Here is a 26,636-nt window from a genome sequence, read left to right as displayed (position 1 = left end):
ACTTTTAAAAAATGGATGATATTTATTCATGTGGTGATGAGGTCAGAGGAGGAGTATTGCCTGAAGAGGGGATATAAGCAACAAAACAATGGAACAAGAAGTGATTCAGTGTGGTAAGAGGGACTTCCTTATGAGGAGGAGAGATGGCAATGATTTTTAAAAAGCTACACTGTTGAGAGCTTGGAAATGCTGAGGAGGGCCAGCCTAAATCTCCATGTCCTATTTTTCATTCATCCATTGATAGAAGATAGATAGGTAGATAAATAGCTAGCTAGATAGATAGATACTGCCCCCAGTCCCTACACAATAGTGTTTGGCAAAGGCACCTTTTAAAGTTTGCTTCTTGTGCTCAATTGCATTTTGCACTGGGAGAAGCATTAAAGTGGTGCTAGGGCAGAGAAAAACATAGTCATCTATTTCTGTGGGGAACACAGGAGCAGTTTGTTTCCTTTCCAGGATAGTCTTCATTTAATGTTTATACAGACACAAAAAGCCAGGAATACAACATAATAAATGGAAGGTTCTTCTAACCTCCTGAGTGACTGCAAAAATGGACGGTGTTCATAAACTGCTCTACAGATGTTAAAAGCTGAGATAGGGACACACTGCCAAGCAACTGAGTGGACTTAAGGATTTGGAATCTTTTCTCTGACCTCAGCACTTTGTGTGTGTGCATGTGCACACTTGTGTGCACATGGTTGCAAACATGTGTTTTGCCTACTTGAAAGTTAGCCTCTGTGTTAATGCAGCTCATTTATTCATAAAAAGCACTACAATTAATGCTCTGGGTTGCTCAACTGCCTCTGGCCAGAGATAACGTGGCTTTAAAGGTGAATACTCATTCCCTCAAAAAAGTATGTTAGTTCAAAATCCAGACTGCATCAAGAGTGTGTACTTAAGTAAAGCTCTTGTTTAGGTGAACAAATGTCAATTTCCACAAGTTAGGTCCAGTTTGCAGATTATCATATACTACCACTATTTTATAAAGATGAATATGATGAAGATAATAGTAATAGTGAAAATAATAGCTTTACTTTGTTGAGCAGTTACTATTGCCAGAAATTGTGCTAAGCATTTTAACTGCCTAATTGTATTTTATTCTAAGAACAACCCTTGAAGTAGGTCTTATTATTATCCTAATTTTCCCGATCAGAAAACTTGTAAAGGTCTAAAAAACTGTCTAAGATCACAGGGGAAGTGAGTGGGGGAAGCTAAGATTAAAACAAAGCAAAACAAAATAAAAACCGAAGAGGTATGACTTGTTTCCAGAGCTCCCATTCTTAAACACTGCCGTTTATGTTTCTCTCATACACAATCCCATGCATGTTATGGGTAAGTGCTTGTGCCAAGTAGAAAAAAAGCCTAAACTGGGAGTCAGAAGATCTGGGTTCTAGTCTCAGCATTTCTTCTAATTAACTATTTAAATCACTTCAGCCTTCCACAACTCTCCTTCTACCATCCACCATATATGATTAAAGATAAGAGGAGGATCTTGGTTAGTTTCTTGAATTTTCTTCAGAGTAAGTCAGTTCACTCTTCCTAGAGGATTTTTTTTTTCCTTTTTGTGTTATCTGCCTTACTGTGACACCTGGAGTTTTTGTACTCCATGTTCCTGCCAGGTATCAGCTTCCCACTTAAAAAAAAAATCAAAAGCTAAATTATGATAAATAACATTAATGGATGATTACCTTCAGGATATTCTATCCATCTTTTATTTTTTGCAGATATTTTTCCTAGATCAAGCTAGGCTGCCAGGGGGCTTTTAACTTAAGCCTTTTTTTTTTCACCTTGTAGAATCACAATATGCCTTTTCTGTCATTTAGAGACAGCCATGTGGCTTCTTAGGATGCAATACTAACTATATTCTGCCAGTAGACCTGCTCTGAAGAAAATTACAGACACTAACCAGGACACTCCTCTTATCTTTATCATACATAGCAGATGGGAGAAGGGGAGTTGAAGACTGCTGGAGTGATTTAAATGTTTAATTGGAAAACATGTTCACACAATACTGATTATAGGAATTTTGTTGAGGATGTCTATTTCATCATTCAAAGTTCCTTTTTAAGTAGCCAATGGAAAAATTTGTCTTAGATCTCAACCTATAAAAAATTTTGCTGTTGCTAAGCAAGCAACATTTTTTTAATCATATAGGCCATGGGTCAGCCAAGTACAGCCCCCTGGGCAAAACTGAAACAACCATACCCATTTGTTTACCTGTTGTCAATGGCTGCTTTCACAAAACACGAGCAGAGCTGAGTAGTTGTGACAGAGATGTACAGCTCACAAAGCTGAAAATATATACTACCTGGCATTTTACAGAGGAGTAGATGGAGTCTGTGCTCAGAGGTGCTCCAAGAGGATGGGGCCTACAGTAGCACTTGGAAGAGACAGGGCTGCCGCTCCATCAGGCCTGTAGGACAAAGAATCAAGCCAAAGAAAGCTCTCAGACCTTGAGAGCTAACAGAGTTTTCCCTGCTGGGTTTCAGACTTGTTTGTTACCTGTGACCCATGTTTTCCTTCCAGTTTCTCCCCCTGGATTGGCAATGCTTGTGCCTTCCCACCATTGTATATTGAAAGCAGAAAAATTGCTTTCTAGGTTTCCTAGGTCTATCAGAAAGGAATTTTGCCCAAGGATTGACCACACCTACATCAGTTTGAATGTATTATGTCCCCCAAAACGTCATTATCTTTGATGCAATCTTGTGTGGGCAGACATATTAGTGTTGATTAGATTGTAATTTTTTGAGTGCTTCCATGGAGATGCACCCCACCCAACTGTGGGTAATGACTCTGATTGGATAGTTTCTGTGGAGGTGTGGTCCTGCCCATTCAGCATGGGCCTTGATGAGTTTACTGGAGTACTATATAAGTTCAGACAGAGAAAGCAATCTTGCCACAGCCAAGAGGGAAACTTTGAAGAATGCCCAGGAGCTGAGAGAGGAGCTGCAGCTTACAGAGCAACATTTTGGAGATGGCCTTTGAAAGACTTTTGCTCTACAGAAGCTAAGAGAGGACAAATGCACCAAGAGCAACTAAGAGTGACATTTTTGAGGAGCTGTAGCCTAGAGAGGAGCATCCTGGGGGAAAGCCATTTTGAAACCAGAACTCTGGAGCAGTCACCAGCCATGTGCCTTCCCAGCTAACAGAGGTTTTCCCAATGCCATTGGTCATCCTCCAGTAAAGTTACCCAATTGTTGATGACTTACCTTGGACGCTTTATGGCCTTAAGACTGTAACTGTGTAACCAAATAAACCCCCTTTATAAAAACCAATCTGTTTCTGGTGTTTTGCAAAAAAGGCAGCATTAGCAAATAGGAACAACACCCATAACTGATTTTGATGAGATTTTGTACTTAGCATTGTTACTGAAATGACTTAAAGCTTTGCAATGCTGTGATGAAATGAATGTATTTTGCATGTAGGAAGAACAGACCTTTTCAGTTTCCAGAGGGTGGTCTATTGGGCATTAATCACATTCCCAAAAAAAAGGCATGTTTATGTCCCAACTCCTGGACCTGTGGACATGGACCCATTTGTAAATAGGAACTTAGAAGATGTTATTAGTTAATGTGTACCCAAACTGAATAAGACTGGGCCTTAATAGATGAAGTCCTTAGAAGCAAAGGAAAGTGGACATAAACACACAAATAAAAGCCACAGAGAGCAACCTGAAACTGGAAATCAACAGATCCAGGAAGAGTAAGAAGACATTGTCATGGGCATTGCCAAGTGAAAGAAAAGCCAAGAAGCCCCAAAGATCGCTGGCCACCCAGAAAATATGGACCCAGGAGGAGGCAAGTCTTCTAGCCTCTGAAACTGTGAGCCAACAAATCCCCATGTTTACACCAATTCATTGTATGGTATTTCTTTTAGCAGCCAGGAAATTAAAATAGATGGTTTCAAACTCTGGTTCTGCCAGTTAAAACTTGGGTGTGCTTGTTCAACTAAATGAACTCTGAGCCTCATTTCCTTCATCTATAAAATTAAATATCTATTTTACTTTGACACTGTGAAGAAAAAATGTAATGTCATGCAATAGTCTGTCACAGTGTTTAACATGTTGTACTTGGCCAACAGTTGTTTGTTCCCTTCACCTTATCATAACAGTAACAGCAATATAGAGGGATGATCTAAAGTTAAATCAAATCCCAACTGGCATTAGGATAATATGAGATAAGAATTTTCCCATTTGTGAAATAATGGTTCAGATCTGATATAGTCTATTATTCTTCTCAGCTCTGTAATTCTGACTATCCTTAGACAGACTCTTCAAAAGCAAATAGGTATTATTGGAGTAACTCAATAAAGCAGCTTTGCCTCATTTATTTTAGACTTAGAAGTTTGGCTGCTGTAGAAATGTTCTTTCTATAATGTATTTATAAGTAGTTTTATATTTAAAATAGCAAGTTAAACTCAAAGTTCTCCCATTTAAGAAACTTGAACTTTGAAGTCATCATGCAGATGAAGGCTTTTATGGAAAAAGACATTCTAAAGCCATGATATGTGGTATCAACAAAAGCACTCTGAAGATGTGATATGGGTACAAGCCCAAAGATGAACCTGTAGGCCCATGCCTATCTTAAATTCACAAATATTTTCTTTAATAGATACCTCTGATACATATACAGCTATGTTAGAAGTCACTGAAATGGGGTCAGCCAGGAGGAAGATTATGGGAAGATGGCTAAGTAGGAAGCTTCAAGAATCAGTCCCTCCAAAATAACAATTATTAATCTGGCAGGAATGGTCTGAATCAACTATTTTGAAACTCTGGAATCAAGTAGAATACTGTGCAGCATCCAGGGAAAAGTGGGAGGAAGAGGCTGATAAATCATGGTAAATGTCAGCAAATTGCACTCTCCACCTAGCAGCTACCATTGTCCATCCACCAACCTCATGGCAAACAGCAGTGAAGTTCTCAAACCTAGCTCCTGGTGCAGGTTGCTAATGCCAGAGTGGGAAAAAAAAACTAGTTTCCCAAGATCTAGGGGCATGTCTTCTGATTGCTAATCACTGTTTTTTATTAGCTACTTCAGATCATAGGGACCTGACTCTGAAGGCAGCTATTGTTCCAACCCACCCCAGGCAAAAGCAGCAGAGGAGACTTAAAGATATTACACTTCTTCAAAACTACAGAAAATGGTTAAAAGGCTGCATTTACTGGGCAAAAGCAAAATCAAGAAAACACAGTTTCAAAGAGCCATAGGAGAATCTCCTGGCATCCTTCCTGAACCCTCTCCCTCCCCCTCCCCAGGGCAATTTGGAGCTAGCAAACCTTGCTCCCTTTGTGGTTCTCTACTTTGATCTAGCTGGGAAAGACTGAATTGTGAAACTGCTTTCCAGTGTGCCCCGCCTCCCAGACTTTGCTCTCTAGTCAAAAGCAGCTTGAGATAGGAAAAGCAGCAATTGAATGGGTTAGCCCAGCAAAGAGGAGGTGGGGCTAACAATACCAGCACAAAAAACAGAGACTTTTGGAGTTGGAGGTGTTCAGAATACTGGAAAAGGGTTGGACTCCAAGAAAAAAGGGGAACATAGAAATAGGTACCAACTTGGGGTCTTGTTTGCAAACCTGGGGAACTGGGGTACAAGCTCTGAAAAGGGATTTTTCTTCTTTTCTTTTTGTTCTTTTCTTTTCTAGCTCTCCGACACTGTATCTTTTAACTTTTCAATAGCCCATCAGAGTTTCTGCTTCAACACCACCCAAAGCAAGGGTGGATTTAAAGTTGTCTGAGAGTAACTTGTCAGGTGAAAGAGATAATAGCATAAAGGGCATATCCTTAAATAGTTTATCCTGTGACTGACAAACTTGGGAGGTGGAGGAAGGCCTTGAAAAGGGATTTTTTTTCTTTCTATTTTTTCTTTTTCAAAATAACTATTCAAAGTAGCTCATTACAGAAAGCCTCAGATATTTGCAATTTGCCACTAGACCCAGGCAAGGGTGGAGCTAAGACAGGTCTGAGAGACAAAGCAATGAGTCTAGTGGGGGAGACAATTCCCTAAAGGGCATAACTTCCACAAGAAAATGGGGAGTGGGGTGAGCAGGGTCCAGCTCAAGTGGCAGCCCTCCTTCAGAGAACTCAGACCCAGGGGCTAATAAACAGAAACTAGCTTGAGTCAGCCATGCTGCTGGCAGGGACAGGGTCTGCAGAGAATTAAAGGCAACTGTGGCACCTCTTTACACTGGTGGGGAGCTGCAGGCTGACAAGCACAACCTGCTGGACAGGATAGGAAAAGCACAGAGTCTATAGGCTTCACTGGAGGGTCTGATAATCTGTGAGGTCTCATTCTCAGGGAAACTTCATAGTCTCCTCCTGAGACTTGGGCCTGTCTGGACTGAGAAAATCTGATTGGGATCGATCATATATGGGGGGACCCTCTAAAAAACGGTTAAATTGAGGAAGGGCAAGAACCAGAAAAACAAGAGGCGAGAAATTCTGATCAATTAATCAGAAGCTATGTTACAGGTCTAGAATAAGTAGAACTGAATACCAAAGAACAGCTAAAGAACAAAGCTAACCAACAATAAAATCCTAGGTAAAAGAGTGAAAACAAGCTGTAGAATAAACTAATCAAGAAAATCAGATGCCAAGACAGCTAAAAATAATGAGTCATACTAGGAAACACATAACTAAGGATCAGCCAAAGGAAAAAAAACTAACACTTCAACTGAGATACAGGAATTTAAACAAGTAATTAAGGATGTGCAAAACAACATGCTAAATCAATTCAAAAATCAAACCAATAAGATGAGGGAAGATGTGGCAAAAGAAACAAAGGATAAAGATGACACTGGGTGAACATAAGGAAGAACCTGAGGTTTAAAAAACAAATGGCAGAACTTATGGGAATGAAAGACACATAGAAGAGATGAAAAACACAAGAAAAACAGGAGATTTGAAGAGGCAGCAGAAAGGATCAGTGAACTGGAAGATGGATCATTTGAAATCATACACACAAAAGAACAGCAAGGGAAAGAATGGAAAAAATATGAGCAGGGTCTTAGGGAAATGAATGACAACATGAAGCAAATGAATATATTTGTTACAGGTATCACAGAAGGAGAAGAGAAGGGAAAATGGACAGAAATAATAATTGAAGAAATAATCACTGAATATTTCCCAACTCATGAAAGATATAATTGCAGATTCAAGAAGTACAGCAAACCCCAAGTAGAACAGATTCCAATAGACCTAAACCAAGACACTTACTGATCAGATTGACAAATGTAAAAGACAATGAGAAAATTCTGAAAACATCAAGGGAAAAGCAATCCATCACATACAATGGAAGCTTCATAAGACTATGTACAGATTTTGCCACAGAAACCATGGAGGTGAGAAGGCAGTGGAATGATATATTTAAGATATGGAAAGAGAAAAACTGCCAACCAAGAATTCTATATCCAGCAAAACTGTCCTTCAAAAATGAGAGGGAGATTAAAATATTTTCAGGCAAACAGACACAGAGAGAGTTTGTTTGTGAATAAGAGATGTGCTCTATGAGAAATATTAAAGGGAGTGGTATAGGCTGATAGGGTAAAACAGGAGAGAAAAGTCTGGAGCAGAGTGTAGAAATGAAGATTATCAGGAAGGCTAAAAAGACAGAGAGAAAAAAGTGAGATATGACATATAAAATCCAAAAGACAAAATGGTAGAAGAAAATACTGCCCTAACAATAACAACACTAAATGTTAATAGATTAAACTCCCCAATAAAAACACATAAGCTGGCAGAATGGATTAAAAAAAACAAGACCCAGGCTAACAAGAGACAGAGAGAGAGAGAGAAGATGCAAATAAATACAATCAGAAATATTGAAAGGGACTGTAACTATTGACCCCACAGAAATAGAGATAATGAGAAGATACAATGAGCAATTGTATGCTAATATACTAGACAATTAGACAAGATGGATAACTTCCTAGAAAAGCACAAACAGCCAACATTGATTTGAGAAGAAATAGGTGAACTCAACAAACCAATAACAAGTAAAGAGATTGGGTCAGGCATCAGAAAGATCCCAAAAAAGAAAAGCCCAGGACCAGATGGATTCCCATGTGAATTCTACCAGGCATTAAAAAAGTACCAATCCTGCTCAACTCTTCAAAAAAATTGAAGATGAGAGAAAGCTACCTAACTCATTCTATGAAGCCAACATCACCCTAATACAAAAGTCAGCCAAAGACACTACACAAAAGAAAAATTGTGGACCAATCTCTTCAATGAATACAGATGCAAAAATCCTCAAAAAAAAATTTGTAAATCCAATCCAGTAGCACATTAAAAGAATTATAACCACAGCCAGGTGGGATTTATTCCAGGTATGCAAGGCTGGTTCAACACAAGACAATTAATTAATTTAATACACCACATCAATAAATCAAAGTGGAAGAAACATATGATCATCTTGATTGATGCAGAAAAGGCATCTGACAAAAATCAACATCATTTCTTGATGAAACTACTTCAAGGGATAGGAATAGAAGTGAACTTTCTCAATATGATAAAGGCAATATATGAAAAACCCACAGCTAACATCATACTCAATGGGGAAAGACTAAAAGCTTTCCTTCTAAGATCAGGAACAAGACAGGAATGCTCATTCTCACAACTGTTATTCAACATTGTGCTGGAAGTTCTAGCTAGAGCAATTAGGCAAGAAAAATTAATAAAAGGCATCCAAGTTGGAGAGGGAGAAGTAAAACATTCATTGTTTGCAGAGGACATGATCCTATTTGTAGAAAATCCAGAAAAATCTACAACAAACCTACTAGAGCTAATCAATGAGTATAGCAAAGAGGCAGGCTATAAGATCAGCAAGCAAAAATCAGTAGTGTTCCTATACACAAGTAATGAGCAACAGGAGGAGGAAATCAAGAAAAAAATTACATTCACAATAGAATCAAGTATTTAGGAATAAACTTAACCAAGGCCACAAAATACCTGTAACAGAAAACTTCAAAAGAACTGCTAAAATAAATTAATCAGGACCTAAAAAATGGAAGAACATATGATGTTCCTGGATTTGGAAGACAAAATATAAAGATGTCAATTCTACCTAACTGATTTACAGATTCGATACAATAACAATTAAATCTCCAAAAATTTACTGTGAGGAAATAGAAAAACCAATAGCCAAATATATTTGGAAGGGCAAGGTGCCCCAAACAGCCAAAAATATCCTGAGAAAGAGAAAAGAAGTGGGAGGTCTCACATTACCTGACTTTAAATCATACTACATAGCTACAGTGATCAAAACAGCATGATACTGACATAAAGATGGTTGACCAATTCCACTGACCAAATGGAATTGAATTGAGTGTTCAGAAATAGACCTTCTCATCTATGAATAACTGATCTCTGATAAGTTAATCAAGCCAACACAGCAGAGACAGAGCAGCCTCCTCAATAAATGGTGTTTTGAGAACTGGATATCAATATTCAAAAGAATGAGATAGCACTCCTATCTCTCACCTTATACAAAAATTAATTTTAAATGGATGAAAGACCTAAACATTAGTGCTAAGAATATTTGACTTTTAGAAGAAAATGTAGGGAAATACCTTAAAGATCTTGTGATAGGAGGTGGTTTCCTAGACCTTACACCAAAAGCACAAGCAATCAAAGAAGAAATAGATAAATGGGATCTCTTCAAAATTAAACACTTTTGTACATCAAAGGACTTTGTCAGAAAAGTAAAAAGGCAGCCTACACAATGGAAGACAATATTTGGAAACCACATATCAGATAAGGGTTGAATATCCAGAATATATAAAGAGATCCAACAACTCAACCACAGAAATACAAACAACCCAATTAAAAAATGGACAAAAGACATGGACGGACACTTTTCTGAAAAGGAAATACAGAGCTCAAAATACATATGAAAAGATGCTCAACTTCACTAGCTATTAGGGAAATGCAAATCAAAATCACACTGAGATATCATCTCACACCTACTAGAATGGCCATTATCAAAAGAAAACAAAACAAAACAACACTGGAAAATTACAAGTGCCAGAAAGGATGTGGAGAATGAAGCACACTTAATCACTGTTGGTAGGAATGTAGAACCATGCAGCCACTCTGGAAGGCAGTGTGATGGTTTTTCAGGAGGCTAAGTATAGAATTGCCATATGATCCAGCAATTCTATTACTAGCTGTATACTCAGAGGAACTGAAGCCTAAGGCACAAATATACATTTGTAAACCAATGTTTATAGCAGCATTATTCATGATTGCCAAGAGATGTAAAGCGCCCAAATGTCATTCAACTGACAAGTGGATAAACAAACTGTGGTATATACATATGATGGAATATTACACAGCTGTAAGACAAAACAAAGTCATGGAACATATAACAACAGGGATGAACCTTGAGGACATAATGTTGAGTCAAGTTAGCCAGAAATGAAAGGACAATAATGTATGGTCTCACTAATATGAACTAACATTAATGAGCAAACTTTGAGAGATAAAACTGAGAACAAAGGTTATCAGGAGATAGAAAGAGGGTAGAGATTGGAGATTTGATGCTGAAGGAGTACAGAATGTTCAGCAGGATTGATTGTATAGATCCAGGCATGGATAGCACAATACTGTGGGATGGTAGCACAATATTGTGAGTACACTGAATAAAGATGTCTGTGAATAAAGCTCAAAGAGGAGGGCTAGGGGCATGTATGACACCAGAAGGAAAGACAGACAATAAAGACAGGGACTGCATAACTTAGTGAAATCTAGACTGGTCAGTGATATGGTGAATAAATGTAAAAATTTAAAAATGTTTTTACATGTGGGAGAACAAATGAATATCAACCTTGCAAGGTGTTGAAAAGGGGATGGTACTGGGGAAAAATATAATCAATGCAAACTGGATTCTATGGTTAACAGTACCATTGTAACATGCTTCCATTAAATGTAACAAAGACAGTGTACCAAGTTAAATGTCTATGAGAGAGGGATATAAGGGAAGGGTATGGAATTCTTGGTAGTGGTGGTGTCTGACCTTAATATTGTGTTGATTGTATTGCATTTTAGTTTTATTATCTTTTATATTATTCTTTATTTTTATTTTTATTTTTGGAGTAATGAATATGTTCAAGTGCTGATTGTGGTGATGAATGCATAATTATATGATAATACTGTGAACAATTGATTGTACACTGTGGATGATTGTATGGTATGTGAATATATCTCTATAAAATTGCAGGAAAAAATATAAACAGAGGGACACAAGTGCTGGAGAAAACATGGAAAAAGTGATGCACCTATTTACTGTTGGTGAGGAAATAGAATGCTGTAGCCTATCTGGAGGACACTGCGGTGCTTCCACAAGACGCTAAGCATGTGGGTGCCATAAGGTCCTGAAACCTCATTATGGGGTATATATTCGGAAGATCTGAGAGCAGGGACATGAATGGACATTTGCATATTGGTGTTTATGGTGGCAGTATTCATGATTTGCAATGGATGGAGGTGGCCTAAGGATACATTGACTGATGAATAGAATGTTGAACTGTGGTATATGCATACAATAGAATATTGAGCAGCTGCAAGAAGGCATGAAGCTGTGAGGCACACAACTAGGTGAATGGATCTTGTGGACAGCATTTTGAGTGAAGTATGTCAAAAACAAAACAAAACAAAAAGCCATTATAATGCTTAACTACTATAGACTAACTATAATGTGCAAACTCTGAGAATTGACTCTTAGAGCACAGCTCATCAGGGAAATGCTTATTGTAATGGTCCCTAGATTGTACGCTTTTACAGCAGTCTCATCAATTCCTGAGTTGTAATTGTTATCTCTAAATTCTGAGATGCTGAGCTCTTTGTGTATAACCTGGTCAGTCTCTGGAACTTTGCATACCTGTGTGAAAGCCAAGACTCAGAGCTAGAGTTTGGCAGCTATGAATGTATTACCTCATACAGCAACTGTTAAAAAAAGCTGCAAGAGTTCAGACTTCAATTAGGGATATGAATGAAGCATATATGGTTAGGACTAAGGCAAATCAGGCCAAAGGGCAAAGGAGGTCATTGACTGTGTTTTAAAACTTCAACTTCTATGTGAGACCAAGGGAAGAGATATTTATTTGGTGCAGGATCTATATGTTCTGTAGCACACTAAATAATTTAACTTTTATGGTCAGTTTATTCAAACACCATAATTTGACTAGGAAGTGAGATCTGGTAGCTTTGTACAGGTTATGTGACATCCTGATACATCCCAAAGTCATGTGGGCAAAGAATAAAAATATATTTCAGGTCCCCCCTGAGGAACTGGGGAAATATGTGGAAATGTACTTCCCCACTTGAGTTATTACTGATATTCTCACAAACATTGAGGACTACCAATTTAGTAGGGTGAGCCCTTGATCTTGGGGCTTGCCCGTATGAAGTTTGTTACTGCAAAGGTGAGGCTAAGCCTACTTATAATTGTGCCTGAGTCTCCCCCAGGGAAACTCTTTGTTGCTCAGATGTGACCACTCTATCTTTAAGCTCACTAGGCAGATGAACTACATAGGACATGACTCCCAGGGTGTAAATCTCTCTGGCAACATGGGACATGACTCCCAGGGATAATCCTGGACCTGGCATCATGGGATTGATAAAATTTTCTTGACTAAAAGGGGGTAAATGAAATGAGACAAAATAAAATTTCAGTGACTGAGAGATTTCAAATGTAGTTGAGAGGTCACTATGGAGGGCATTCTTATGAACTACATAGATATCCCTTTTTAGTTTTTAGTGATTTGGAATAGATAGAAAGAAATACCTGAAACTGTGGAAATGCAACCCAGTAGCCCTGGTTTTTGAAGGTGATTGCATAACTATGTAGCTCACATGATGTGACTGTGTGATGGTGAAAACCTTGTGGCTCACACTCCCTTTGCCCAGGGTATGGACAGATGGGCAGAAAAATGGGGACAAAAACTAAATGAAAATAGGGTGGGATGGGCAGAATGGAATTCTTTGGGTACTTTTATTTTTATTCTTATTTTTATGTTTTTTGGCACAATGAAAATATTTAGAAATTGATTGTGATGATGAATGCACAACTATATGATGGTATATGATGGATACCTGATTGTACATTGTGGATTATTGTATGGTATGTGAATATAAATGAAACTGTATTTAGAAAACAATCAATAGAGAAACCAACAATCAACAAAACCAAAAGTTGGAACTTTGAAAAGGTCAATAAAATAGACAAACATTCAGCAGGACTGGAAAAAGAAAAAGGAGAGATAAGTCAAATAACTGAAATCAGAAAAGGAGTATTACTACTGACTCCACAGAAATAAAAAGGACTGTAGAAGGATACAAATTAGATAACTGAGATGAAAAGGACAAATTTCTAGGAAGAAAACATCTACTTACACTGACTTAAGAAAAAACAGAAGATCTCATCAAACCATAAGTAGTAAAGAGACTGAATCAGTAATCCAAAAAATCCAAGAAAGGAAAACCAGGACCAGAGGACTTCACAGGTGAATTTTACCAAATATTCCAAGAAGAATTACCAACAATCCCATTAAAACTCTTCCACAAAATTAAAGAGGAGAGAACTCTCCCTAACTCATTCTATGAGGCCCAAGTCACCTTCATACCACAGCTAAAGATACCACAAGAAAAGAAAATTACAGACCACTATCTTTTATGAGTATAGATGGAAAAATCCTCAAAAAATACTACCAAGCTGAATTCAGCAGTGCATTGAAAACCATGATGAAGTGGGATTTATCCCAGGTATGCAAGAGTGGTCAATATATGAAAATCAGTTAATGTAATAGAGCATATTAACAGAAGAAAACAAACAAACAAAAAAAAACACATTATCATCTCAATTGATGCAGAACAGACATTTGGCAAAATCCAGCAGCCCTTCTTGATAAAAACACCTAGAAACCTAGAAATAGAAGAAAAGTTCCTCTACATAATAAAGGGCATATATGAAAAACCCATGGCTATCTCATAGCTACTGGTGACAGAAACAAACTTTCCCTTTAAGATCAGGAACAAGACAAGGAAGCCCTGTGTCACCACTGTAATTCAACATTGTACTGGATGTTCTAGCCAGAGCAATTAGGCAACAAAAGGGCATCCAAATTGGAAAGAGAGAAGTAAAACTTTTCCAAATTGCAGATGCAATATTTTTATATACAGAAGGCCCTGAGAAGTTCACAACAAAGCTACTTGAGTTAATAAATGAATTTAGTAATGTAGAAGGGGACAAGACAAACTTAGAAAAATCAGCAGGGTTTCTATACACTAAAAGTGCTTTTATACACTTTTTCTTTCTGAAAAAGAAATCAACAAAAATTCCTTTTTGGATATCAACTAAAGGAATCAAACATATAGCAATAAATCTAACTAAGGATGTAAAGGATTTGCATGAAAGAAACTACCAATTATTGCTAAAAGACATCAGAGATGACCTAAAGAACTGGAAGGACATTCTGTGTTTATGGATTGGAAGACTAAATATTGTCAAGATATCAATTCTCCCAGAAGCATTTTACAGCCTCAATTTAATCTCAATCAAATTCCAGCAGCCTTCTTTCCTTCTTTGCAGAAATGGAAAAGCCAATCATAATATTTGTGTGGAAAGGTAAGGAGCCCTGAAAATTCAGAGCCACCTTGAAAAACAAGAACAAAGTTGGAGGACACATACTTTTTGATCTTAAGAACATGTTATGTCTGGGGAAGAGAAAGATGGTAGCACAGGGAGTTCTGGGATTTGGTCTGTCTTTCAAAGCAGCTAGTAAATACCCAGAAACTGTCTGAAACAACTGTTTGGGGACTTCAGAGGCCATACATGCATCATACAGCAGCCAGGAACAGTCTCAATGAGACTGAGAAACTGCAGTGAGGAGATGTGGATAGATCATTCCAGGCTGTGAAGGCAAGGGCCCCTCCCACACTGGCACAGAAGACTGACTCAGGAGTCACTCCATGGCAGGAAACAGAAGCCCTGTCTCCTAGGAGCAAGGAGAAGGGAACTTGACCAGGCACAAATTGTGGCTTAAGATTAACAAATTTGAGATGCTGCATACCAGCTCCAAGCAGAGATAAAATGAAAGTGCAACTGGGAATGAAACCAGAGTTCTTTTTCAGCCCTGGTCCCAGCAGGGAGGAAGCAAGGCTGATGGAAAGACAGAGGCTTCTGGAGTTGGCTGAGTTCAGTTTGCTGAAGGATGGCTCTGCTCCAAGATAAAGGGCAGACAGAACCAGGTACCAATTCTGGATCTTGATTGTCAGAGCCAGGGAGTGCTGGAGGCCAGCTCTGAATATAGCTACTATTTTTTTTTAAGCAGCCCATTAAAGAAAGTAGCCAGAATTCTCCATTTTCAGTCCTGCCCCAGGCATGGGCAGAGGCAGGGTACACTAAGTGGCACAGTAAACCCTTAGGCACTAGAGATAGTTTCCTGAAGTGCAGCTCTTCCCCAGGAAAGGGGGGGGGTGGCAGGGCCCAGTGGAAGTGGTGGGTATCATTTGGAGAATTTAAATCCTAGGGACTGGGATATCAGCAACAGTTTCAACCTACAAAAAGTGACACCCAGCCATTGTCTCAGCCAAGCACCAGTGGGGGCAGAAGTAGGCAGTTTGAGAGTCACTGCAACTTTTCTCGCTGGTGGGGAACAGGTTGCTGAAGAACAGCTCCTCCTTGGGAAAGGGGGGAAGGACAATGCCCAGTGAAGGCAGTGGCTGCTAGAGAATTCAGACCCCAGGGGGGGAAAGAGTTTCAACTGACTTTCCCCACAGCTCTGTCTCAACCATGCCACTGGCAGGTCTGGGGTCTACTGAGAATTAAAGGCACAGTACCACCTTAGACCCATGAGAAGCAGTGGGCTGAAGAGCACCATCTGCTGGGCAGGACAGCAAAGGCACAGAATCAGGATGCTTCACAGGAAAATGAAAAGAGCAACATGAAAACCATAGGCAAGAGAGAGAAAATGACCTCCAGAATAAACTAATCAAGAAAATCAGATGCCTAGACACTATAGAAAAATCACAAGTCACCCTGAAAAGCACAAAGACGTGGCCAGGCAAAGGAACGAACTAAAACTTCAGATGAAATACAGGAATTGAAACAACTAATTAAGGATGTTCAAACAAATCTTCTAAATCAGTCCAATAAGTTGAAGGAAACTGGCAAAATAGATAAAGAATATAATGAAGACACTGGGTGAGCATAAAGAAGAACTTGGAAACTTGTAAAAAATATCAGAACTTATGGGAATGAAAGACACAATAGAAGAGATAAAAATCCAATGGAGATATACAACAGAATGTGTGAAGAGGAAGAAGAAAGGATCAGTAAACCAGAGGATAAGAAATCTGAAATCTTACACACACACACACACACACACACACACACACACACAGATAGGGAAAAGAAAGGAAAACTTTGAAAAGGGGCTCAGGTAAGTGAATGACAGCAGGAAGTGCATGAATATGTGTATCATACATATCCCAGAAGGAAAAAGGAAGGCAAAGAGAGCAGAAAAAATGAGGAAATAATCACCCCAAATTTCCCAACTCTTATGAAAGACATCAAATTACAGGTCCAATAAGTATGACACAACCCAAACAGAATAGATAAAAATATACCTACTCCAAGACACTAATCAGATTGTCAAATGCCAAAGACAAAGAGAGAATTCTGAAAGCAGCAAGAGAAAAATGTTCCATCACATAAAAGGGAAGCTTGATAAGACTAAGTGAGGACTTCTCAGCAGAAACCATGGAGGTGAGAAGCCAGTAGTATGATATCTTTAAGATACTGAAAGAGAAAAACTGCCAACCAAGAATACTATATCTGGGAAAACTATCCTTCAAAAATGAGGGAAAATTTAAAATATATACAGATAAACTGAAAGAGTTTATGAACAAGGGATCTGCTCTACAGGAAATAAAGGGAGTGCTACATGCTGATAGGAAAAGACAGGAGAGAGAAGTTTGGAGAAGAGTGTAGAAATGAAGACTATCAGTAAGTGTAACTAAAAGGGTAAAATGAGAGTAAATATAAGATATGACATATAAAATCCAAAGGACAAAATGGTTGAAGAAGGTACTGCCTTTACAGTAATAACATTGAAAGTTAATGGATTAAGCAGCCCCAATCAAAAGACATAGATGGGCAGAATGGATTAAGAAAAACAGGATCTATCTACATGCCATATACAAGAGACTCAATTTAGAGCCTTTGACAAAATAGGTTGAAAGTGAAAGGTTGGAAAAAATATTCCATGCAATTAGGAACCAGAGAAGAGTGGAGGTAGCTATACTAATATTGGGCAAAATAGACTTTAAATATAAAACAGTTAAAAGAGGCAAAGAAGGCCACCATGTATTAATAAAAGGGGCAAACCATCAGGAAGAAATAGCAATAATAAATATTTATGCACCTGGCCACAGTGTCCCAAAATACATGAGGCAAACACTGGCAATGCTGAAGGGAGAAATAGACACCTCTACAATAATAATTGGAGATTTCAATACACAACTTATAAATGGATAGAATATATAGAAAGAGGATCAATAAGAAGACAGAAATATTCAGTAATATGATAAATTATCTAGACTTAACAGGAACTTACAAAACATTGTACCCCACTGATTGATTGATATTTCATTGAATCTGGAAATCATTTTGGGTAAATTGACATCTGAACTATATTTAGTCTTCCAATCCATGAACACGGTATGTCCTTCCATCTATTTAGATCCTTCTTGATTTCTTTTAGCAATGATTTGTAGTTTTCTGTTGTCCTTTATGTCCTTTACATCTCTGGTTAAATTTATTCCTAGATATTTGATTCTTTTGTAGTTGCTATTGGAAATGGATTTTTCCTTGATTTCCTTGATATATCTATATCCAAAAGAATGAAAGAGGACCCCTATCTCACACCTTATACAAAAATTAACTCAAAATGGATCAAAGACCTAAACATTGGAACTAGACCATAAAACTCTTCAAAAAAAGGTGGGTATTTATCTTTAAGATAAATATCTTAAAGATATCATGGTAGCAGGTGGTTTCCTAGACCTTACACCCAAAGTGCAAGCAATGAAAGAAGAAATAGATAAATGGGATCTCCTTAAAATTGAACAGTTTTGTGCATCAAAAGACTTTGTCAAGGAAGTAAAAAGGCAGCCTACTCAATGGGAGAAAATATTTTGAAACCACATACCAGCTAAGGGTTTAATATCCAGAACATATGAAGAGCTCCTACAACACTACAACAAAAAGACAACCAATTTAAAGAAATGGACAAAGGACATGAATAGACCCTTTTCCAAAGAGGAAACAGAAATGGCTAAAAAGCATATGAAAAGATGTTTACCTTCACTAGCTATTAGGGAAATGCAGATCAAAAACACAGCGAGATACCATTTCACAACCACTACAAGGGCCACTATCAAAAAAAAAAAAAAAAAAAAAACACACACACAAAAAAAAACAAACAAAAAAAAACAAAAACTCTAAGTGCTGGAGTCACTGTTGGTAGGAATGTAGAATGGTGCAGTGCTCTGAAAGGCAGTTTGGTCATTTCCTCAGGAAGCTAAGTATAGAATTGCCATATGATCCAGCAGTCCTGTAACTAGGTATACACTTGAAAGAACAGAAATCAAGGACACAAAAAGACCAAAAAGACATTTGCACATCAGTGTTTATAGCAGCATAATTCAAAATTGCCAACAGATGGAAACAACCCAATGTCCATCAACTGATGAGCAGATAAACTGTGGTGTATATACATGGTGGACTATGCAGCTGTAAGATGGAAAGAAGTCATGATGCATGAAATGATGTGGAGGAACCTTGAGGACATTATGTTGAATGAAATAAGCCAGAAACAAAATGACAAATAATGTATGTTCTCACTAATATGAACTAACTATAATGAGCAAACTCTGAGAGTTAAATTTGAGGGCATAAGTTATCAGGAGATAGAAAGGGATAGAGATTGGGCAGCTCATGCTTGAGGAGTACAGAATGTTCAGTAAGGATTATGTTAAATGTTCAGACATGGATAGCACAATACTGTGTGATAGTAGCACAATATAAGTATAATGAACAAAGCTGACTGTGAGTATGGTTGAAAGAGAAAGGCTAGGGTCATATATGTCACCAGAAGGAAAACTAGAAGATAAAAAACTGGGACTATAAAATTTAGTAAAACCTAGAGTGGACAATGATGGTGGTTAATTGTACAAATATAAGAAAATTTTTACCTGAATTAGAACAAATGTATGTCACTATTACAAGGCTTACTAATGGGGTGGATATGGGAAATATACAATTAATGCAAACTAAGGTCTATAGTTAATAGTAACATTGTAATATTTTTTCATTAATTGTAACAAAGGCAGTATACCAAAGCAAAATTTCAATAATAGGGGGCCATAATGGAAGGTATGGGATTTTTTTAAAATAAATGGCAATGTTATCATATAGAATGTGGTGGTGAATGTATACCTATATGATTATACCAGGAGTCATTGATTATACACTTAGGATGGATTATATGGTGTGTGAATTGAATTGTTAAAAAAAAAAAAGAACTTATTACAAATCTGCACTAACCAAAGCAGCATGGTTCTGGCACAAGAACAGACATACAGACCAATGGAATGGAATTGAGTGTTCAGGAATCAACCCTCACATATATGGCCAACTGATTTTTGACAAGAGTGCCAAGTCCACTCAATGGGGACTTCCTTTCTTCAACAAAGAGTGCTGTAAAAACTGGATGGCCATATGCAAAAGAATGAAGGTGGACCTTTACCTCACACCATATACAAAATTCAACTCAAAATGGATAAAAAATCTAGTTATAAGAACCTGGACTATAAAACTCATAGAAGAAAACATAGGGAAGCATTTTCAGAACCTGTGTTAGGAAATTATATTTTATACTTTACACCCAAAGCATAAGCAACAAAAGAAAAAAAATGGATAAATGATTAAACATTTCAACATTTTTGTGCATCAAAGGACTTAGTTATGAAACTATAATGACTGCCTACACAATGGGAGAAAATATTTGAAAACTATATATATGTGAAAGAAGGGAGCCAACTCCGTTCCTTCGTTCCTGCAAGAAGTTCTTTATTGGCTTTTTAGCACAGGATTATATAGCATAAGCATTCTTTGGGCTACGTAATTGTTTTTCCCGTTTCCCCAGGCAACCGCGTTTGTTCTAAAATCACAAGAATAGCATGTTTACAATCTTCGGGTGCAAGCTTGAGGACAATAGTAATCTCAGGGAACGATCTCTTCTGAACCAGGTGGGAAAGCAGGGGCACGGAAGGAGCCCAGCATTATTCTCTAACTCAACTGCTTGCTGTCAGGTGCACAATGCCTCAGTGCCTGCCTTCAGCCACACAATGCTTTGGCCTTCTCCCAGCCTGGTGCCTGCCTTCAGGCATCCAAAGCTTAGGGAGCAGCCTCCCTAACTTGCCAAGCCAGGGAACCTTCCGTGCCTCCACATATATATCCCAAAAGGGTTTAATAACCAGAATATATAAAGAAAGCCTACAACTCAACAACAGAAAGGCAAGCAACCCAATTAAAAATGGGCAAAAGACTTAAATAGACATCGCTCCAATAGATACAAAAATGGTCAAAAAGCACATGAAAATATGCTCCATATTATTAGCTTTCAGGAAATGCAAATCAAAACCACAATGATGGAGAGGAGGAGTGAAGATGGCGGCATAGAGAGGAGTGGAAGCTAGTTGCTCCCCCCAGAACAATTCATAAATGATAGAAAAATTAGTAAATAACCTGGAATAACTGTGGGGAGACAAATGTGACTGTCCACTCATCATACACCAACTTGAATTGGGAGGAATGCCTGAGATCGCAGCATAAAATCTCTAAGTAGAAACTGCGGACCAATGCTGAGAGCCAAGAGCCGAGAGCCCCTCTCTCACGGAAGCCTTGTGGTGCTAGAGAGCAGAACTCTCTGAATGAGTGCGTGTGTCTCAGCCCAGATCCAACTGGCATTTTAATATTAACTGCTCAGTACAGACTGCGAATCCCCAACAAGCAGAGGCTTTTGGTGATGACCAACCTTGGGAGAGTCAGGGGACATATCTGTCTCAGGACGGGGAGCCCAGCTCTCTCTGGTTGATGGGTGAATCTGGGGGCTTTCTGTCCCTTTCTCTCTCTCTGTCAACCTGGGCGGCTCAGTGGAGAAAGCCTCAGCCATTTTCAGCTCACAGTGCTTTGCAGTAAAGCCTCAGCCATTTTAAAATCTCAGCACTCTGACCCAGACAAGGGTAGAGGTAACAGAGTCAGAGAAACAAAGAATATATTTATATGCAAATGACCTCTCACTAGGAGGCATAGCTTCCCAAGAGGAAAGGGTGGGACCCAGCTTTACGACCTGACTTACATTCAGATCCAGACCCCAGAGCCTGGGGGAGGAGAGCTGCAGGCCACACTCCCTTACACCAGTCTGTGACAGGCTGACAGGAGCCACCTGCTGAGCAGAAAAGCACAGGGTGTGTCAATCCTCTAAGGCACACCATCAGGGAAACTGGATACTGAATATTACTTCCTTCTGTGACCTGAGCTTGTCATCATCTGGGAAAACCTGATTGTGGTGGCCTGGGAGGTCAGATACCTAGACAACAGAAAACTACAACCTACACTAAGAAAAACAAAGTTATGGCCCAGTTGAAGGAACAAACTTACAGTTCAACTGAGATACAGGAATTTAAACAACTATTGCTAAATCAATTCAAAAAGTTTAGAGAAGATATGGCAAAAGAGATAAAGGCTATAAAGAAAGCTCTGGGCATACATGAGGCAGAAATCAAAAGTTCAAAAAAACAACTGGCAGAATCTATGAAAATGATAGGCATAGCACAAGAGACAAAAGACACAATGGAAACATACAACAGCAGATCTCAAAAGGTGGAAGAAAACACTCAGGAACTGGAGAACAAAACACCTGAAACCCTACATGCAAAGGAATAGATGGAGAAAAGAGTGGAAAAATATGAGCAATGTCTCCAGGAACTTAAGGACAAAATGAAATATAAGAATGTACATATCATTGGTGTCCCAGAAGGAGAAGAGAAGGGAAAAGGGGCAGAAGCAATAATGGAGGAAAGAATCAATGAAAATTTCCCATCTCTTCTGAAAGACATAAAATTACAGATCCAAGAAGCACAGCACACTCCAAACAGAATAGATCTGAATAGGCCTATGCCAAGATACTTAATAATCAGATTATCAAACATCAAAGACAAAGAGAGAATCCTGAAAGCAGCAAGAGAAAAGTGATCCATCACATACAAAGGAAGCTTAATAAGACTATGTTTGGCTCTTTCAGCGGAAACCATGGAGGCAAGAAGTAAATGGTGTGATATATTTAATATACTGAAAGAGAAAAACTACCAACCAAGAATCCTATATCCAGCAAAACTGTCCTTCAAATATGAAGAAGAGCTCAAAATATTTTCTGACAAACAGACAATGAGAGACTTTGAACAAGACACCCGCCCTACAAGAAATACTAAAGGGAGCACTAGAGTGATGGGAGAAAACAGGAGTGAGAGGTTTGGAACACGATTTTGGGTGATGGTAGCACAGCAATGTAAGTACACTGAACACAGATAACTATGAATATGGTTGAGAGAGGAGGGTTGGGAGGATGTGGGACACCAGAAGAAAGGAAGAAAGATAAAGACTGGGACTGTGTAACTCGGTGAAATCCAGTGTTCAACAATTGTGATAAAATGTACAAATATGCTCTTTCATGAGGGAGAACAAGCAAATGTCACCCTTGTAAGCTGTTAAAAATGGGGAGGTATTGGGGGAGGGATGCAATCAACATAAACTAGAGACTATAATTAACAGAATCATTGTATTATGCTCCCTTTAATGCAACAAAGGCAATATACCAAGGTAAATGCAGATAAGAGGGGGGGATCGGGGAGGGGTGTGAGACACTTGACATTAGTGGTGTTGTCTGACTCTTTATTCTACTTTGATTTGTTATCTTTCCTTTTGCTGCTTCCCAGCTGTCATGTTTCTTTTTTCCCTCTTTCTTTTTTCTTTTTCTTTTGCCTCTCTACCTTCTTTGACTCTTCATCCTGCTTTGTTGAAAAAAATGTAGATGCCCTTATATAGATAGTGGTGAGGGTGGTGAACACATAAATACGTGACTATACTGGGAACGATTGATTGTTTCCTTAGGATGGAATGTATGGCATGTGAACAAAACCGTCTTTAAAAAAAATGGGTTGATTAACTGTACAAATATTAGAAATCTCTTCCATGAACCAGAAAAAATGTATGACAATAAAACTAGAAGTTAATAATAGAGGGACATATAGGGAAAAATATGTATACCTATTGCAAAGTATATACTACTGTCAATAGTATTTCAACATTGTTCCATAAACAGTAACAAATGCACTATACCAATACTATGAATCAACAGGAAGGGGGTGCTTAGGGGTATGGAAAGATTTGAGTTTCCTTTTTTTTTTTCCACTTGTCTTTATTTCTTGTCAGGAGTAATGAAAGTTTCTAAGAATTGAACAAAAATTAAGTGTGGTGGTGGATGTACAGCTGTATGAGGGTACCAGGGGCAATTGATTGTACACTTTGGATCTTTGAATAATTGTATGGTATGTGAACAATCTCAATAAAAATTAAAATTAAAAAAAAAAAAAAAAAAACACGAGGTACCACTTCACACCCCCTAGAATGTCTGCCATTTAAAGAACGAGAAATAACAAATGTTGGTAGGGATGTGGAGAAATTGGAACATTTGTTCATTGTTGGTGAGAATGTAAAATGGTGTAGCTGCTGTGGAGGATACTTTGGCAGTTGCTCAGAATGTTAAGTATATAATTGCCATATGACATGGCAATCCCACTTCTGGTTCTATACGCAAAAGAATGGGAAGCAGTGACTGCAACATTTATTTGCACACTAATGTTCATAGTGGCATTATTCACAATGGCCAAAAGATGGAAGCAATGCACATGTCCATTAACTGAAGAAAGGATAAACGAAATGTGGTATTTACACATAATGAAAGATTATTCAGCCATAAAAAGGAATGAAGCTCTGTAACATGTGACAATATGGATGAACCTTGAAGACATCACATTAAGTGAAATAAGCCAGGCACAAAATAATAAATATTTTATGATCTCATTGATATGAAATAACTAAAATACGCAAATTCATAGAGTCATTTATTGGAATATAGGTTACCAGAGGTGGGGTGGGGGAAGGTAATAGGGAGTTAAAGTACAGCATTTCTATTTGTAATGCTGGAAAATTTTGGTAATGGATGGTGGTGTTTGTAGCACAACATTTTGAATGAAATTAAGAGCACTGAAATATGTATTTGAATGTGGATAAGGGGAAATTTGGGGTTTCATAAATGTTACTATAATAAAAATAATTATTTAAAAAAAAGAAAATCCATAGGACTGAACAACAACAAACAGTGAACCCTAAGGTTAACCATGGACTGCAGTTAACAGTACAATTACAAAAATGTTCTTTTATCAACTGCAACAAATGTAAGACAGTAATGCAAGATGTTAATAATAAAGTGGTAAACTGGAACTCTATATGTTATGCATAATTTTCTGTAAGCCTACAACTTCTCTAATAAAAATAAAAGAAATGGGGCTACGCAATCTTAGATGGTTGGAGATGTAAAAGACCTAACTGTTGATCTAGCTTTAAACCTCATTATTTAAAGATAAGAAAAATGAAACCCAGCAATATTAAGTGGCTTGAGCAGAGAAAGATATGTATAAAAAGTATAAATAGAAACAGTACCCTGAAATCTAGGCATCCGACTGTTCTTTACCAATACCAAGATAATTCAGTATAATTCAGGAAACGGTGGTAAGCATCTGCTGTGAGCTCCCTAGGTTCCATTAAACAGGAAATGGCAAGTGTATATCAGAGACATTGCTCCCTAACTGATTCCCTCACTTAATAATTGCTAAGAATGAAAAAGGAGGTCTGATGTTCTTACATAGATGCCTTCTTCCATACAGACCATCATCTTGCTCCATATGGGGTCTCTTGTTGAGACATTAGGAAACACAAACTTGGCTTGCTAAGACCATGTCCTTCATCATTAACTTACCACCACTTTAAAACCTGCTTAGTGGTTTTATGATTACCTTAAGCAAACTTAAAAGAAAGAGAAAGAATATATACAAGCCCCGGGAGGACTTGAGCCTTTCTGATCATTTTTACCCTATCATAACTGCCATCATCACACTGCCCTGACTACCACCACAATTATTTGTTGAGCAATAATGTTTGTCAAGAACTAGGCTAGATACATTATAAGCACCATGTTTTAATTTTTATAACAATTTTTGCAGTTTTCGATGAATATATATATATAAATTATTGTGACTTCTGTTTTAGGAATATTGTCTAGCTTCTTAGTTAATATGTTCCATAGATCAGGGATTTCTTTCTCCCTCTTTTTTAACCATTGCACTTTTAGCACATATCACACTGACTAGTAAATCAACAAATATTATGCTTAATAAATATTTGTGAAATAAAATAAATAAATAACTCCCCTATTAAAGAGGTATAATGATTATTTTCATTTTGCAGGGGGAAGAAATTGAAGCATACAGAGGATCCTAATCTTTTATTCCCCAAATCTTTACATTAACACATCTTTCTAAGTTCTTCCTGTTCTGAATGTCCACCTACTAAATCAAATCAACGCTCATAATTATTGCTCAGTAGAGGCATCTTTGCTGTTTTATCCCATGGAACTTTACTTAAGAAGTATAGGTTCCTAAGTTGTCAGATTTATAAGTTAAAGTTTCCCTTTCATCTTCTAACTCTTGATTTATGTATACCTCAGAAATAACCAGCCACACTAGCATATTAGAAGACTTCACTATCATGATCCATTCCACCAAACTTTGGTTTCAGAGAGATAAACTAAAAGTGAAGGGATGATCAACTGACAATCTTTCTCATTGATCATTGTATCAGTTAGCTTTTGCTGTGTAACAAAGAACCACAAAATCTCAACAATAATAAGGATAAGCATTTGTTTCATGCTTACATGTCTGTGGGTCATCTTGGGCGACTCTGCATTTAGACCTGGGGTTTATCCAGGCTTGGATATCTCAGTGAGCATCTCAGTATGCATATCTGACTGAACTAGATACTGGCTCATTCTGCTTCTATTCATTCTGGGCCCAGACCCTGGGGCAGTGGCTTCCCTAGGTAAGTTCTTCTCCTGGAAGGTCACTGGAATCCAAGACGGCAAGCCCAACTCCACCATCTTGTGATAAGCTTGCTCACATCACATTGACCAAAGAAAGTCACATGGCCAAGCCCAACATCAATGGTACTGGGAAGTATACTCTTCTCATAAAGATGTTGCAGAAAGAGTAACTACACACTGAAGATAATCTGGTTTGCCCTAGGTATGTCTAGGGTAGATAAAGGCATATCCTTTATTTCAGTGAGTTAGGATGAAAATTAAGTGTGAAATGAATTAAAATCCTTCTTTTCCCTTCATTAACTCTATAGCTGGGTGTCTAGAGTTTAATCATACCTCTGTCCCCTCTAGCATTCAATCTCAG

This window comes from Choloepus didactylus, chromosome 6 (genome assembly GCF_015220235.1).
Source record: "Choloepus didactylus isolate mChoDid1 chromosome 6, mChoDid1.pri, whole genome shotgun sequence".
Lineage (NCBI taxonomy): Eukaryota > Metazoa > Chordata > Mammalia > Pilosa > Megalonychidae > Choloepus > Choloepus didactylus.
Note: the sequence above shows the minus strand (reverse complement) of the source record.